The following is a 16,253-nucleotide window of genomic DNA, read 5'->3' as shown; positions in this document are numbered from 1 at the left end:
TCATATGGATATGCATTAAATATATAGAGATGTGTGAATTTGAAAGAGAGAAAATTTTTTTCATTGAAATCACATGATTACCATATCTTAATGCAAAATTTACTTCTCATTGTTTTACGTTCATCAATGTCAAAGCAAGTCACTTCAGTGGTAATTAAATTAAGTAACATATTTAAAGCTCTATGTGAAAAAGTTTTAAATGTGAAAGAGCTTGATAAACTTTAATATCAAACCGTAATTACTTTATACTATTTAGAAAAGATTTTTTCTCCAAACTTTTTCACTATTATGATACGTTTAGTTATCCACCTTCCATATAAAGCAAAAGTTGGTGAACTAGTTTATTATCAATAAATGTATCCTATCGAAATGTATTATTTGTTAATAACTTAATTATGTTGTTAGTGTTTATGATACTAATCTAGTTAAAAATGTAAATGACAAATATTTTATGCCTTAGGTTTTTAGAGAGGTTAAAGCTTATTGTTGCAACAAATGTTATTCGAAAGGTTCTATTGCTGAAGAATATTTAGTAGAGAAATATATAACATTTTGTTTTTGATATTTGAAAGATGTTAAAATGAGATTTAATAGACCAATGAGAAATCTTGGTATGCAACCTGCTGACTTTATCTACACTTATCTTTTTGAAAGTTTTGGACAACCAATAGGCAAAGCTAAAGTGATGGAGTTAGATGATAAATGTTAGATACAGGTACATCGCTATGTTCTTTTCTATCATAACTCAATTGAATTATTTTGCACATAAGTTTTCATGCGAGGAAATCATTCATTTTATTAAGTATATTTTATAAACTTTGCTTTCTATTGTTAATATGTTATTTTGATGCATATAGTGAGTATAGAAACAATTTAAGAGCTTATGCTCATTATCAACGATCAAACCCTCAGTTTGATAAATTGTTCACTGAAAAATTTCATGAATGATTAGGAAAAATTGTAAATAACGCCATTTTTCTCATTTTGAGATTTGTACATAGAATGCTTAAGGTATTAATAAAATTAATAAAGTATATTTATTCCACGTTTATAGGTTTGAAGTGGAAAGCTTATTAGTGAAGAGGTGAAGTATCTTTCACAAGGTCCAAATAGGATTGTAAAATAATACAAAGATTTCATAATCAATGGATTTAAGTTTTATACAAAATCCCATGAGAGATTTAAAAGAATACAAAATTCAAGAGTTGTTACTTCTTCAACTAGTAGTTATACTAGTGCTAGGGACACAAACACTTTAAAGGTAAATGTTGACTATTATGACATGATTAGTGACATCATTGAGTTGGATTATTATGGCAAGTAAAAGGTTGTCTTATTTTGGTGTAGTTAGGCAAATATGACTAATGCGAAGGGTATTAAGATAGAGTTTGGATTTACTATTGTGAAATTTTCTCGATTAATTCACATCAGATAACAATTCATCGATGAATCTTATATTTTTTCCTCTCAAGTCAAGAAAGTTTTTTATTCTGAAGACCCAAAAGAATTGGGTTGGTTTGTTGTTCTTTGTAACACACCTAGAGGCTTATTTGATATAGGATCAAATACCAGAGATGATGTTAAACATGAAACTAAATGTTTTCTTATGCTAAATAAAACTTGGATGAAAATATTTCCAGTACCTCTACTTTGTGGGTCTACGAAGATGTTAACGAAGATATTTATGAACCATGATGGATCATCTATATTTTGTAATTAGAATGTTCAAAACATAATGTAATAAATGCTTTTATGTAATTTATGTGGCATTCACTTTTGTATATTTATTATGTTGTAAATCATACATAATCTTTTAATTTAATTGAATGAATATGTTTTTTACATTGGTTATCATTTCTTAACTTTCTAATGTCTTTATGCTCTTTATACATAGTTAGTTATATTTACAATGTATTATTGGTTCAACTTTTAACTGATTTTCTTTTATGATGTAGCTAAATTACAATACCAAGGAATAGATTGAGAGGAGTACATATCAGAGATATTAGTTCAGAACCATCTGCAACACCTGTTGATCTTGACCATAGACTAAATCTTTTGGGGAGAAATGTGCCTATTATTGGTTCTAACTTAGTCGTTTCTAACCCTTAAACTAATTCCTCATGGTGTGACAATACAAAAAGTCCAGGTTTAAATAGTATCCCCTCAATTGATTCTGCTTTTAATTTAAATAAAGCTATTGTAAACCCCATATTTTGATTTCAATTATAATCATTAATGTATTGGTAATTTACTAATTAACTTTTTATTTTTTTCAATTAATAACAATGATCAACAGAGGATCAGAAGTCAAAAAACTTCAAGGGAATTATGGGCACTACCTCTGAACGAGCGTGTTGTAATGTTTGAAAACTCTAATAGGCAACCAATTGGTGAAGAATGTCAACTATTAGCTGGATTTCTAGGAATGGTTGTCCATAATGGAATGAAATTGCCTATTCATTACAAAACATGGCATAAAGTTCTAGCAAAAGTTAAGAACAATGCTTTAGACTTTATTGAGCTATTAGTATAATTAATTACATATTAGAAATATTAATTATCTTAAAGTTGGTTTATTGATTGTAACTTCTTTTTTCTATATTGTTACAATCAAGATTTTTACTTGAAATACCTATATCATTTGTGCTTAAGTCATTGAAAAAAAAAATGAAAAGACCATAAGAATAATTTAAAGAAAAAGTATTTTAATCCAAAAATACAATAAAGGTCATAATCGAAAAGCTACCTCATGGTGTGATTAGGTGACAATATGAACAATTGATTAGATTTTGATTCTCAATAAAAGGAAATGTACTAATTTATAACTTTTAATACTATTTTTAATAATAAAGATGTTTTTTATTTTAAGTTGATAATATTTGTATTTTTTGCTTATATGTTTGTTTTTTATGATAGGAAAAAGAAAAGATTGGGATTGCTAGCAAAAAGCAGCAGAAATATAGCCATACAAATGGATCAAAAAGCTTTGTAAGAAAATAAAAAGAAAAACTAAGTTAAGTGCTAAATGAAAAACTTGCACTTTAGGTCTGTTTAGAACTTTTTTGTGTCGTTAAAAAAGCAAAAATACAAATTTAGAGTTATTGTTCTATTTTAACAATTTAGATAGCTTCAATATATGATATTAAACTTGCCCGAATAATTGAACTTATTTTTCACAGTTGATATGTATGAAAAAGTAATGATTTATATCTATTTAGGACTTTTGTGTCATTAAAAAGTAAAAATACAAATTTGCAGTTATTATTCTATTTTAGAAGTTTAGATAGTTCAATACATGATATTAAACTTGTTTGAATGATTGAACGCGATTTTCATTATACATGTGTGAAAAAAGTTACAATTTATGTTTGTTTAAGACTTTTTGTGTCGTTGAAAGATAAAAATGCAAGTTTGCAGTTATTGTTCTATTTTAATAGTTTAGAGCAGCAAGGGAAGGGGATTGTTATAAGGATAATGCTTTTTAACCACTCACCTATATAAAGAATGAAAATCTCTTCCTTCAAGTGGTAAGTGGTAAAGTGCCTCTTTTTATTGTCTCAAAATAAAGTCTCTTTCTTTGTCTTCTAGGCCATCTTCTATTGTATGACTTTTCGATCTATCTTGGTCTTGTATTCGTTATTCCGGGGATGGTGTAATAGCATATCAGGTTAGTCCCATGAGTTAGAAATGTCAATGCTTTCTTTCATGTAGTGGATTGCCTATGAAAAGTTTTCCCAGAACGAGGTCGGCTAAGGTTTCATTTGCTTTTGCTCGAGTTGACTTGTTGATGAAGAAGATCGAAAAAAGATGAGTTTTCACAATTGAAAAAGAACAGATAATCGATATTACTATTTTGTTTCCCGAGGTCGAAAGTATTTTTTTTCTAATTAGCTTAGTATTTATCCTTTAAGAATTAAATTGAACGTTTCCTTGAATGGGAATGAAAAAGTTCTGCTCTTACTTTTGACTTTAACACAGTTTAAGATGCAAAGCATCAAAAGAGGAGATAGCGAGTGATGTTTAGTTGTCATAAAATTGATCTTCTTTTTTTTTTTTCTTATCAGAGAGGGGCCCCGAGCTACCATGAATCAAACTCGATGTTTGGTTCTAGCTTCTACTTTCACTTTTAGATTATCTCAATCCTCATAATTTCATAAGTGACGTTCGAACATTTCTAGTAAGGATTCTATTTTGAGTACTAGAAAACATCGAAACCTCTAATCACACCTGAGACTCTTGAGGGATTAAAGTTTTTTAAAGTTGATGCTGGGGTTAACCGTTCACCTATCGACAATCCTTTAGCTGTGAGATAGAAGAAAGATGAGAGGAATGCATCCTAACTTCTGGGTACGTCGAAAACCTCTAAACATTATACTACTACAAAACAGACTTCAGGTATAAGATGTTCAAGTTTCTTATAACTCCGCAGCTAACAAGAAGAAAGGGATCTGCGGTGCTCTATAAGTGCTTGTTAGATGGGTTAAGACGTATTAGCTTCAATACATTATATTAGACTTGGTTTTCACAATTGATATGTGTGAAAAAGTTATGATTTATGTCTGTTTCAAACTTTTTGTATTGTTAAAAGGTAAATTATAATTATGCAATTATTATTCTATTTTAACAGTTTAGATAGCTTAAATACATGATATTAAACTTGTCTAAATGACTAAACATGATTTTCATGGTTTATATGTGTGAAACAAGTTATGGTTTATGTTTGTTTAGCACTTTTTGTGCCGTTGAAAGGCAAAAATGCAAGTTTATAGTTATCATTATGTTTTAACAGTTTAGATAGCTTTAATACATGATATTAAACTTGTCTAAATGATTGAACTTGGTTTTCATGGTTGATATGTGAAAAGATTACCATTTATGTCTGTTTAAGACTTTTTGTGCCATTTAAAGGCAAAAATGAAAGTTTCTAGTTATTGTTCTATTTTAACAATTTAGATAGCTTCAATACATTATGTTAAACTTGTTTGAACGATTAATCTTGGTTCTCACGATTGATATATGTGAAAAAGTTACCGTTTATATCTCTTTAAAACTTTTGTGTCATTAAAAGGCAACAATGCAAGTTTCCAGTTATTGTTTTATTTTAATAGTTTAGATAGCTTTAATACATTATACTAAACTTGTTTGAATGATTAAACTTGATTTCCATGATTGATATGTGTTTCAAAGTTACAGTTTATGTTTGTTGTAGACTTTTTGTGCTATTAAAGGGTAAAATTATAATTATACAATCATTATTTTGTATTAACAATTTTGATAGCTTAAATATATGATATTAAATTTGTCCAAATGATTAAATATGGTTTTCATAGTTTATATATGTGAAAAAAGTTACGGTTTATGTTTGTTTAAGACTTTTTATGCCGTTGAAAGATAAAAATGCAAGTTTGCAATTGTTATTCTATTTTAACGGTTTAAATAGCTTTACTACATAATATTAAACTTGTCCAAATGATTGAACTTGGTTTTCATGGTTGATATGTGTGAAAAAGTTATCATTTATGTCTGTTTAGGACTTTTTATGCCATTAAAAGGTAAAAATATAAGTTTTCAGTTATTGTTCTATTTTAATAGTTTAGATAGCTTCAAAACATTATATTAAACTTGTTTAAATAATTAAACTTGGTTTCCACGAATCATGTGTTTTAAAGTTATGGCTTATATCTGTTTCAGACTTGTTGTGCTGTTAAAGGGTAAAATTATAATTATGCAATTATTGTTCTGTTTTAATAATTTAGATAGTTTAAATACATGATATTAAACTTGTCTAAATGATTGAACAGGTTGATGTGTGTCATAACGTATAAATTCGTAGACCTACCACTAGACACAGATTAAAAGAGTCGTCACAATCTTTTTTTTGTTTAGGTATGATTGACCACTTGATTGAATCTGTCATATTTAAAGGAGAGTTTCAAGATTGACTTAGGTTTCTTTAAATAGTAGATTATGATCTATGAAATTAGAGTTTAGGTTCGGGAGTACAATTACACATAAAAAAAGTTATAGCACCCCTACAGTGCCCATCCAAAGAACGGTACCAATTGGATTTTAGATTATCCAAGCATGGATCATATTTGTGATTTACCAAATAATTTAATATTGAAAATATATATTAAAATTATCATAATAGTTTGATAACAATTTAAGATCATTCTCTTATCTCATGAGTATTCATGGAGACTAATGTTGCACTTTGAAAAGGCTTTATCGTTGAATTTATTAATTTACTTTTATTCAAAAAAATTAGTAAAGTCTCCCAATAGTTTGGTAAGTCTTACTTTGAGTCAGATCTCCCAATAGTTTGATGAGATTTTATTGTAAAAAAATTTATAAAAATTTTAAAAATCTTATTAAGTCTCCCAATAGTTTGGTAAGACTTAATTTAAAAAGCAATCATTTCAATTAAGTCTCCCAGAGTCATGGTAAAACACACAGATTTAGATGCCTCAAATTTTAGGCTTTTCATCAAAAGTGTTTAATGCCTCTCTTTCTAAAATGGTAATTCTTTTGTTTTCTCTCTAAATGATTTTTAGAAATTGACGAATAAATCTTAAAAGCTAACAAAGAATTTCTAAAAACCTAACAAATTATCTAGAAAGCTAAACCCAGGAATCCCTAGAATGCAGAGCCCTACAAAAATTCAAACTTAAAAACACCAAATCTCAATTCTAGAAAATCTAAACAAATCAAACCCAAAACCTAAAACCTCTTAGTTGCTAAACAATTTTTTCTATTTTCTCTCAAGAGTTTTTGTATAATCTTTTTTTCTCTCATCCCCCTTGCTTTTGATCACATGTTTATATAGGAATTCATGCTCAATCAATTCCCTTTAAATCTATGATTTTATTTTATTTTCGTTTTAATGAGAATTGATTCTGAAATCAAATCCCAAAACCTCTCCCTATCAATTTAATGTGAATTGATTATGGAATTAAATCCAGACAATCTCTCCACATCATTTTTAATGCCAATTGATTTTGAAATTAAATCCTAAAAATCTCTCAATTACGGTTGAAGCGTAATTTCGAAAAAAATATCTCGGACAAAATGGGGTGTCTACAATGTGTATTTAATAATAATGTGTTTTTATGTAGAAGATTGAGTCAGGTGAAAAAATTGGACATGTAAAACTTTTTCAATTAACCTACACAAAAAAAGATAGATCTTACTTAAATATTGAGACACAAAAAATTGTAGTAATTTCTTGGATCATTTATATAGAAAGTAAATATTTATTATTTCAAATATATTATGAATTAATTATTAAACTTGATAACTTTATTTGATTAATTTACAAAACAAAAAACAAAAAAAAAATGGTTGTTGAGATTGAGACAGCATCCGATTGTACTATCAGCATACAAAAAGTGAAAGATCAAATTTTTATAAAAGTTGCTAGAAAAGAAAGACATGGATGGGTTTGAGGCCTTGGTTGGGTCCAACACCATTTATCTACTATGGATATAACTCTCAGTAATTTACATTCTCAACAAGTCAATTTTTGCCAAACATCTCTATACTGAAAAAAGGGTTTTCAAACTATACAATAATGTGTCCAACAAATAGATGCAGAAAGAGAAAAAGAGCATGCTAGAATTGAAGAAGAACATGTTAGAATAGATCAGGAGTGTGCAAGATTTCAATAGTTGCATGATCGATTTGGCATTCTTATGAATTTTGTGCAACAACAATTTTCAAGAACCAATTTAAGTTGTCCACCAACTCATGTATTATATTTAGTAAATATTTGTATTTTTTAAAATCATAAATAACTTATTATTAAGTGTAAAAACTTGTTTTACCTTATTTAGTAGGTTTTTAAACACGTTGGTGATCATGGTAGAAAAAATCTTTTATCAAATGGTAATGCTCCAAATTTAAGTAGTTATCAATTTTATATATTTTAAATTTCTGGTGAATGTATTAAAACAATTTGAATATTATTGTATTAAACTTTGTATTACATGTATACTAAACTAATTATGTATTTAGATATTTAAATATTCATAATATTCATTTTATGAATTTAAATTTATTTTTATGAATTTAAAAAATATTATTTTTATTTTTTATTTAATTATAGTAGTAAATATTGAAAGAAATTAAAAAAAACAAGTAAATTTGTTAACTTAGCGACGTTTGTGTCCCAAAATGCTACTAAATTTAGCAATGTTTGTAAACAAAAATGTTACTAAATTATAAAAATTAGAGTCATTTTTATTTACAAACACCGTTAAATTTGAGACACAAATACTACTAATTTTTATAATTAAGCGACGTTTTTGTTTACAAACATTGTTAAATTTAACTTCATTTTAAGACACAAATGTCGTTAAGTTAACGATATTTTTTTTTTTAAAATGTAATATTTTTTTTAAATTCTTAACAATATTTTTAACAAATGTCACGAATAATTTAACGATGTTTATAAATATCATTAAATATGAAAAAAAAAAATGCCGCTAAAGATTTATTCCCTATAGTGATAGTAAGAGGTTGAAACCATCATAATAGCGAAGGCTAGCATTTTTTGGGTGATTGTGCCATGGCTTTCGATGTAGATCTAAGCAACTGAGGGTATTTCGGGAAACCTGAGGTCAAAACAGTGACAATGGCTTGGAAATAACATTTTTGCAAATTTTGGTGTAAATCCAACGTCAATGATTAGCGATGAAGAGCATCTCTAAATACTCAAAGTTTTATATCCGAAGTAGGTTTTAGCAAAAGCTACTCATCAACGTCGGAGGTCAATGACCAATGGTCAATAGTGATGGACGATGATCGACAATCAATGGTAGAGGACAACGAAAGACAATAGACAATAGCTGGAATCTAGGTTAGCTTTGAAGGTCAATGAGAGTTTTTTTAACTTAAAGGACTTTTTGGGAGTTTTTTTTAGAGAAAGGTTTGAAATGAATTTATAAAAAAATGTTTGGAATTTATAGGCTGAAAAAACCATCTAACCAGAGATCTACGCACGCAACCCACATTTAGTTCAACAACAACCCTATATCAATTTGACTAAACTGGTGATTAGTTGCTAAACTACTATTTGAACCAAATTAACTAACTGAACTATCCTGAACCTTTCCAAACCAAGGAAAAGCCACTAGCTAAATCGGGTTAAGCAGTCCAAACCATTCTGAACCACTTCTTGGATTGTTAACAGACATTGATTAGCCTTTTGGGTATTTTTTATTTTTATATTTCATGACAAATTTGTCTAGAGGTTGAAACCCCCAAAATTGCAAAGGCCAACATTTTAGAGCTAATTGTGTCGTGGCTTTCAGGGTAGATCTAAGCAATTAAAGGGTGGTTTTGGGAAAATTAAGGTCAGAATAGTGTCGAGTGAGTGGAGAAAAACATTTTTGGAAACTTTGTTATAGATTAAGCGTTGACGATTGGTGACCTACATTGCGGCCAATTGAAAGAATTTGGGTTAGCTTTAAAGGTTGGTTGAAGTTTTTTAAACTTGAAATAGGATTTTTTTTTTTTAAGAGAATCATTTGAAATGAATTAAAAGATAAGGTTTATAATTTATAAACAGAAAAGAAAAATTGCTTGACCCGTGCATGGACCCAGACCAGACCAGTGATGCGCGCACTGCCCATGTCCTACTTTACTAACAACCTTGGACTATTTTGACTAAACCGGTGATTAGTTTTTAAACCCCTATGCAAACCGGATTAAACCGACCAAACTATCCTAAACTATTCCAAATGTGGAAAAACTACTAGTTGAACCATGTTAAGCAACCTGAATTACCTTGAACCATTTCCTAGATCATTGATCGATGTTGATCGACCTTTTTTAGATATTTTATATTTTTTATTAAGTTATTTATTTGTTTATTTATGCATATTTAAATTTAAAATGATAAAAAAAAGTGTTAATATTTTTTTTTAAAAATGAATGATGATGAAATCTTTTGATAATAAAATATTAAAAAAATTTTAGTAGTAATTCTTTAAAATCTTTAAGCGAGAAAACTTTTTTTAAAATGCTACCAAAATATTTGAATATTTATAAAAATATTCAATATAAAATGTTTTCATTTACTTCTTTTTTAATTAAAAATAGATGAACAGTAAAAGAAAAGAATTTTTTTTAGAAATAAGTTTACATGTAATAATACATGAACATTAATTGAATCAATTAATTAAAAATATGAGTCTCGGAGGACAGGATTTTAAAAAAATTTTGAGTAGCAATTTTTAAAAAAATTTTAATTGAAAAAATTTCTTCTAATATTACTAATGTATTAAAACATTCTAAAAAAATTTTTAATAATAAGAGTCCAATTTATTTGTCCTAAATAAAAAAGAAATAATAATTTTTAAGGAAAAAAAAGAAAAAAAAAGAGAAAATTTTGTGAAAAAATGAAATAAAAAATTTTGTGATAAATAAAGAGAGTTAAGAAAATTAATTTTAAATATCAAAATTAAAATTATTTTTATCAAGATTAAAAGATAATACATGATTAATTAGTATCATTTTTAAAATAGAGGTTGTTAAAAAAATTAACCTTTCACTACACACGATCATACTTTCAAATCCGATTTTATTTTTTACAGAACCAAAAATTATCTTTTTAAATTATCTTAATTAATTTTAAAATTTTATTAAAAAATCTATATTAAATAACCAATCACACTTAATAAAAAATTTAATGAAAATTCCTCTATGTTTTGTAAAATTTTATCTAGCAACCTCTTCATTCAAAAAGAGCATCGACTTTATTAGGACAATTAACATAGCTCAGGGCATATGTCATCAAGAACAAAAAATAAGAGGAAGAATGATTCGATTGGCCATGGTAAGTTTTATTTAAAAAAGGGGAAAATGAATATAATCCGTAATTAGTAGTAAAAAAGATAGTACTATTTTTATATAAGGACAAAGAAACAAACAAATTTAAAAAATGGGATTGCTTGATCAAGTTTACAAAGCAAGTTCTTTTTAAAATAGTTGGAGTTGAGTATTTTTATTACTTGAAAATCAACCCATTTTAATCCAACCGATCAAGGGATGTCTATTTAACTTGCTTTGTGCTCTTTCTTTTAATTTTTTATTATATACTTTTAGATTTCAATATTTGCACATTTAGGATCTTAATTTTGTCCTCAGTTTATGTTAGTAAGATTAGCCGTTGCCTTTATGCTTGTGTAAGTTTCCGATTTGGGCGTTTCAGTATTGATTTGTAAAGAATTGTTGCTAGTTGGTTTTTTGTATTTCTTTTTAATCAATTTGTATCATTTGATTTTTGGAGAATTTAAGGTTGTAAAGAATAAGCTTGGAGATGTTTTGGATATTTGAATGTTTGAATGCTTAATAGGATTTATCTTTAAGTATGTGGCGTTATTACGTTTAAGAACTTTTAATGTTGTTTTACAACTAAAAATCAAAATTTTCATGGAACCTAAGGAAAAATCATTAAAGAAGAAGAAATAACATGTTTGATAAAAACCATTTATCCCAAAAAAAAAAAAAAAGTGATTAAGCTCTATACCTAGTAAAAACTTATATATTTAACTAATATGCTAGATTGCAAAGCTCGATTAATTGATAGGAGCTTGAACTGCAGCTTCAACTGACTTATTTTTCAATAAATAATTATATTTTTCAAGATAATATCATAACAATATAAAAGACACATAGTCAAATCCAAAAATTTTTAAATATAAAAAATTAAAAATCTCAGTCTAACTAATCAAAATAACAATACTTAATAAATTAAATCCAAATAATTTCTAAACATAAACAATGAATGTTCCAATCTAACTAATCAAGATAACAATAATTTAAAAATGAAATCCAAATGAAAGCTCCAGTTTTGCAATCCTAAATGTAGTCTTTTCAAATAAGAGAGTGTATGGTCCAAACCATTCGGCAAAATGAAAGCTTCAGAAGCTTTGTAAAAATGTGGCAGTGGAAGATAAAGCAGACAAAGCCAGCCATATCGCTTTTGTTTCTTTTTTTTTTTCTTTTTGTTACCAAAGAAAATCTGCTTCTTTTTTTTTTCAATTACAAATACTCTTTTGTTATAAGTTAAGATTATATTTGGTCCATAGGATGATAAATAAGATAATATAATAATTATTTTATATTATATTTTATTTATATTTAATTGAAAGGTATAAAATTATAAAAAAAAATTATTATTTTTTTGGTATAAAATAAAATAATCCTCTCAAAGTGGAGAGGATTATTTTTAATCTATAAAATTAAATTTATATGTCATATTATATCTTTAAAAATTATATCAATAATTTAAATTATATAAATTTTAAAAAAGATAATTTTCATCAATAAATAAATTTATTATTTTAATTCTTACACACATTAAATATAAAATACGATAACATTATTTTATATAATCATATTCATAATATTATGTTATCTTATCTTATCATAATTTTGTATAACAAATATAACTTAAAGATAATTTTCCGGATTACAATCTTTGTTTGTTAATTTTTTATGTTTTTGTTTATTTAATTGATATTGTTAAAACAAATACAAAAAAATCACATTTTATCCTCATCTTGGCCTGATTTTACTGTCCTATTGACAATAAGGATGCACCTTTTTTTTTTTTTGAAAAGATTGTGCCTGCTTATTTTTAAATATTCATAATTAATATCGTTTAATATTAGGATATTTATAACCTAAATGAAACCATTTGAAAATATATTCTAATTATCCTAAAACTAACCAAAATCGAGTAATGATATTTGTTAATTATTCAAAATCATTTATTTGACAAAGATTCGATTAAGGCTTGAATCAAAATTTTATCCAGTTAAAAACAATCAATACTATAATGTTAAAGTTGTCTCATTCAATCTAATGCAAGAATTTTGCCAACTTAAAGCTTAAGGTCTTGCCATTTGTTTTTTAATTAATTGTGTTTGGCCAACTTAAGGTTTAATGTAATGACCTTTGCCTTTTGATTGGATCTTTCTTTAATTATGTGTGCCACTTTAGCTCATGCAAGTCTTACATGGGTTCTTTTTCTCCTTTTATATTTTTCTTTGACAAAAAAGCATAAATTTTATTTTTTGACAAAAAAACATAAATTTTATTTTTCTTTAACTTTTTGTTATTTTTCTTTTTGAAATATTTTTCATAAAATTTTATAATTTTTTATATTTTTCAAATAATATGTTAAATTTTGATTAGTTGGATAAAAAGTTTTGAATATTTAGAAGTGATAAAGAAAAAAGTAAAAATTATATAATTGATTAATAATAGTTACCTAACTTTCAAATAAAAAATTAATAGATAAAACATATTAATCAACATAATAAAAAATTAAAAAACATACTATTTTTTCTCAAATTAAATCTCTACATTTCTTTAATTTGGGTTGTCTCAAAATTGTTTTCATTTCTTTTAACACATACAATTCTAAATTTTTAAAATCTTCAAATTATTTTTTAACTTTTTAGCATTTAAATCTATAGTTTATCAATAATGTAAAAAAGTAAAGAAATAATATTAAAATAATTAAATTCAAATTTTCTTAATCTTCATCTCAAGTTAGATATAAATATTCATTTTGAAATGAAAAGAGTATCAAATTATATAATATTATAAAAAAATTTAAAACTTATTTCAATATTTTCAAATGACATACACATTTATATAATCCAATATAAACAATTTTAAAATTTATTTTCAGTGACTTTATATAATAAATACACCCTAGTATAAATCATATTATGCGTTAATGATTGCTTTCATTTATAACTAAACCCTATAGTTTTCATAACATAGTTTTGTTTTTTACATAGTTTTGTTTTTTACATAAAAAAATTATCAAATATGAATATTTTGATAAACCGATTTTAAAATAATTGATTCAATTATTATAAAGTCACCTCAAAATCGGTTTGATCCAACAATATTATTTACATTTTTTAAAACAATTTGACAACAACTGATTCCATTACCACAAAATTGCCCCAAATTTAGTTTGATTCCAATAATTAAAATTTTTACATTTTATATTTATAATCATTTTTAGTAATGAGAAAAAATCAAATGCAAACATTATTATAAAAAAGTTTCATGTATTCAAAAATACAAATTATATTTTGTAATATAATAATTCAAAAAAAATCTTCTTAATTTTTATGATCATAAATGAGAAATAATAAAAATTATTGCAAATTATAGTTGATTGTAAATAAATTATTTGAATTAAATTTTTTTCTTAATTAATATCATCTTTTTATTATTTTTTTAAAAAACTATTTTTTATAATATTTACATTTATTTTTATTAACTAATATTATTTATAATATTGTTTAATTTAAAATTATTTTTATGAATAAAAAAACCCTAAGTGAAGCAAGGCTCAATCCTAATTGTTATAAATGCGATTAGTATTACAAAATAAATTCAATTTTAAATAAATTATATAAATTATTTTGTCAAATAACAAAAAAATATATTTCAATATTAATGGTAGAAGTGTCAAATGGACCATGTTGAGTCGGCATGACCCATTTAAATATTAGTTTATATATTAATGAATCGTACCAACCCAACATTATATTTTAACGTGCCGTGCTAGCACGGCTCATAAAGATTAAAGATATGATTCAGTATGACACATGACCCGTAATCTTCATGTATGACACTATTTTTCATGCTGTGCTAAGCATTAAGGACAGATGTACATATGAGATTTGGTGGGGGAAGGAGAGCTAGCCAAATTAAGATCCTAAAATTTTTTAAGTAAATTATAAAAAAACTCATAAGTTTAGAAAATTTAAGTTTTGCCCCCACAAAATTTTTTTATCATATTTGCATCCCCGTTAAAATGGGGCACATAAAAGAAAACTTTTTATTATTTATCTAGTAATTGAACATTTTCTTTTAAAAAAATTGAACATTTATTATTTGGGTGGCAAACAATTTCATTACAATATATATTAATTTTGTAGGAAAACAAATAAAAAACTTTTAGAGTACATACAGGTAACATATAAAGTGTGAATTAATAAAAATAAAAAATAAAAACATCTTTAACTAACATTTTTGTCTTTTTTTTTCATTGTATATACTTAAATAATATTTTCTTTACATATAAAGAAATAGGCATTTGTTATTCTCCGCATTATAATGGATAAGAAATGAAAGTAGATGATAAACCTATATATATTAATTTTTATTCTTTCACCTATTACATCTATATTTAAAAATTCTAAAAGTCTATAAAATTTTATTAAATTAATATATATATATATATACTTTTATATATGTGTATGTGTCTATGATGTTTAAGCTATATTCGCCAATAATCATATAGTTAATTTTGGCTATGTAAATATTGTATTTATGACATGAAAATTGTTATACATATTAATTTTGTTTGGAAGTTTTGATATTATTTTGTATTTTAATAAAAAATTTAATAAATTAAGTTAAAATAATTGCCCCCACTACTGAAGAATCCTAAATCCGCCCTTGCGAGGCATAGTATTTTTTTTCATGCCAAGCCGAGCCAAACATAATCCACTAATACTTTTTTAATATTTCAATTATTTTAAAAAATCATCTATTATTATTAAAATTAACTTGCGGGAGATAATAAACATAGAATGAAATAAAAATGACACATAATTTATGTGGTTCAGCAAAATGTCTACATCTACAAAGATTGATAATAAAATCCACTAAATAAATAAAGATATTAAAATTACAATCCTAATTTTTTTTTAAAAATACACACACATCATCAATCCAATGTCTAGTAGTACATATATAACTAAGATTTTGCCGACTAGTCTATATATCAAAAGTAAGTGAATTTTAAAGGAAATTTTTTATAAACTAGATATTAAATTTTCTTTATAAGAAAAAAATATTTTAAAAGCATTTGATCTAATGATATTTCTTAAAACTATTTTATAATTGGATAGTATACCATTTTTAATTAAATCATTAAAACATTCACCATCTGTAAAAATAAATAGTTACTTAAATTGCACTATAAATTTAATTAATTGATTATGCTAATTATCTTGTGAAAAATAAAAAACATTGTTTGTGTCGAGCTTCGAACTGGGGGCAGACCTAGAATCACAAGAGAAAGAAATAGAGCAATGAGAAGTAAATTTAAGGAATGCTCTTTGCTTTGCACTCCAAAGCACAAGTCAGAGATTGATATGAAAAAGGTCGAAAGGAGAGAAAAATAGAAAATTGAGAATAATATGGAA

Source organism: Durio zibethinus, chromosome 6 (assembly GCF_047325235.1).
Source record: "Durio zibethinus cultivar Kanyao isolate XHJ-2024 chromosome 6, ASM4732523v1, whole genome shotgun sequence".
Classification (NCBI taxonomy): Eukaryota; Viridiplantae; Streptophyta; class Magnoliopsida; order Malvales; family Malvaceae; genus Durio; species Durio zibethinus.
Note: the sequence above shows the minus strand (reverse complement) of the source record.